At 39.3% G+C, this 2,500-nt stretch overlaps 1 non-coding gene across 1 annotated transcript; it reads right to left on the bottom strand.

Annotated features, from left to right (window-relative positions):
- Nucleotides 1–1,911: 1,911 nt before the first annotated feature.
- On the bottom strand, nucleotides 1,912–1,982 carry Trnag-gcc (transfer RNA glycine (anticodon GCC)). The gene has a single exon. It is a non-coding gene; the product is annotated as a tRNA-Gly (tRNA).
- Between the last annotated feature and the right edge of the window lie 518 nt (nucleotides 1,983–2,500).

Genomic DNA, 2,500 nt, shown 5'->3' with positions numbered 1-2,500 from the left:
CCGTTCTTCCTCTGATACTCGACTCCTCAGGATACCTCACGTCAGAAGTAAGACCTATGGACACAGATCGTTTTCTTTTCAATCGCCGAAGACATGGAACAAGCTCCCTGGTAACCTCCGTCATTCTGATTCCCTCGCATCTTTTAAATCTCGTCTCAAAATCCACCTTTTCCCTCAGCAGTAAGTTCAATTGTGGCAGGTCCACTTCCTTTGCGTTAGCTGTGCTTGACTATGTGTGTATACATATGTATGTGTACATAACTACATGCATGTATATGAATGTGTATTGTGTGTGCGTGAGTTTATGTAAGTTTGTGCCTGCCTATGTGTGCGTATGTGTTAGGGTAGCTGTTAGATACACATGTATTGTTAAAATGCATGTATGCAGTGTGTGTGTGTGTGTGTGTGTGTGTGTGTGTGTGTGTGTGTGTGTGTGTGTGTGTGTGTGTGTGTGTAGTCACATTTTGGTGTGTGTATGTCACATAGATGTAATGTTTTATGTTAACAAAGCATTTTTGTGTCTCTCTCTCTGTATACCTGTGTCTTTCTCTAACTCCCCTGTGTGTGTGTGTGTGTGTGTGTGTGTGTGTGTGTGTGTGTGTGTGTGTGTGTGTGTGTGTGTAGTCACATTTTGGTGTGTGTATGTCACATAGATGTAATGTTTTATGTTAACAAAACGTTTTTGTAAAGCACCTAGAGCAGATTTCTGAATAGTGTGCTATATAAGTATCCATTATTATTATTATCATTATACGCTTAGAAATTAGTGTGAGTTACGGCAAACTTTGCTTTCGCTATTGTCCCTCTTCTGCAACTTCTCCTTGTTCTCTCTCTTTCTGTTTGTCTCTGTCTCTTTGTCTGTCTCTTTTGTCTTCCTCCTGACTCTTCCCTCCGTCTCTCTCCGCTTTCTCTCTCTGTCCAAATCCAGACATTGATAGCTGAGTTCCTGTTCGCTGCTAAACTCAACAGATCAACCAAAGCGGAAGATTGCCGAAGCCATAAACACACACACACACACACACACACGCCTCGAAACGGTTGTTTCAGTTTCAGTTTCAGTAGCTCAAGGAGGCGTCACTGCGTTCGGACAAAACCATATACGCTACACCACATCTGCCAAGCTGATGCCTGACCAGCAGTGTAACCCAACGCGCTTAGTCAGGCCTTGAGAAAAAAAAGAAAAGAAAAAAAAGGGGGAATAAATAATAGATAAGCTTACACAAATAAATAAATAATAATTATAATATAGAAAAAGGTAGTAGTAATAATAATAAAAAAAAAAAAATAAATGAATAAGACAACAATGATGATAAATAAGCAAATAAATGTAAAACATGAAGACACACATTCACACATACACCCACACATGCATAACGGATATACATCAAACATGCTGTTTCACAGATATGAAAGCACAGAAAGCACAGTCAAATACATATAAACGTACATGAGCTCCAACACACACACACACACACCACACATATTACCCTGCACCTCCTCTACCCCCCTCCTCCACACACTCATTTCTAGTCTACGTATCGCAGCTTCCACGGCACACACACACACACACAATCACACAAACACACACTCACAGAGATGAACACTTACTTGTACAAGCACACACACATACGCCTATATCTCCCAAACAGTTGACGGTTGGCAAGCCAACAATGAGCTTTTCATCTCAGTGAAAACGAGAGTCGTCAAGAATAAAATGCGCGTGTAAAGCAACTCTTCTTAAACTCTTCACACCATGGGCCACCACACACGCAAGCACTCACAGTCACGTTCGCACAGTAACAGCTTGTACACTCGCTGCTCAGACGTAATGACACTCACTGGCGAAAAGTACAGAAACGAACAAGTTATTAATTAATAAATTTAATATTTAAAAAAATAAAAATAAAAACATGCATCGACCGGGAATCGAACCCAGGTCACCCGCGTGGCAGGCGAGTATTCTACCACTAGACCACCGATGCTTGATGTCATTATTAGAAAATTTAATCATAATCTGTCATACCTGTACTCCCCCCCCCCTCTCCCTACCCTTTGCAACACTCCGTTTGCAAAGGAAAGTGAAGGCTGCTTGTATTGCAGTCCCTGTCTGAAGGATATTGATTAAACGAATGAAAAAAATATAAGTATTCAATCATCCAAATCAATAAATTTCAAAATCGCAAGCACAACCAGGTAACTATCCAACGAAATAGACAGATAGATAGATAGATAGATGAATAAATAAGTGAGATAGATGAATAAATAAATGACACAGATAGATAGATAGATAGACAGACAGACAGACAGACAGATAGATAGATAGATAGATTGAATAAATGAATAAATGAATGAATGAATACTTTAGAAAAACAAGTCAAAGGCCTATACCCTAGAAAATAAATACGAAAATAAGCAGAAGAAGAAAAAAAAGAAAACATAAATAAATAAATAAACGCACTGTCAATAAACATAACACAATGAAAGCCAGCGAACTGTTTGT

This window comes from Babylonia areolata, chromosome 6 (genome assembly GCF_041734735.1).
Source record: "Babylonia areolata isolate BAREFJ2019XMU chromosome 6, ASM4173473v1, whole genome shotgun sequence".
In the NCBI taxonomy this organism is placed as follows: domain Eukaryota; kingdom Metazoa; phylum Mollusca; class Gastropoda; order Neogastropoda; family Buccinidae; genus Babylonia; species Babylonia areolata.
This window is presented reverse-complemented; position numbering and strand designations above follow the sequence as displayed.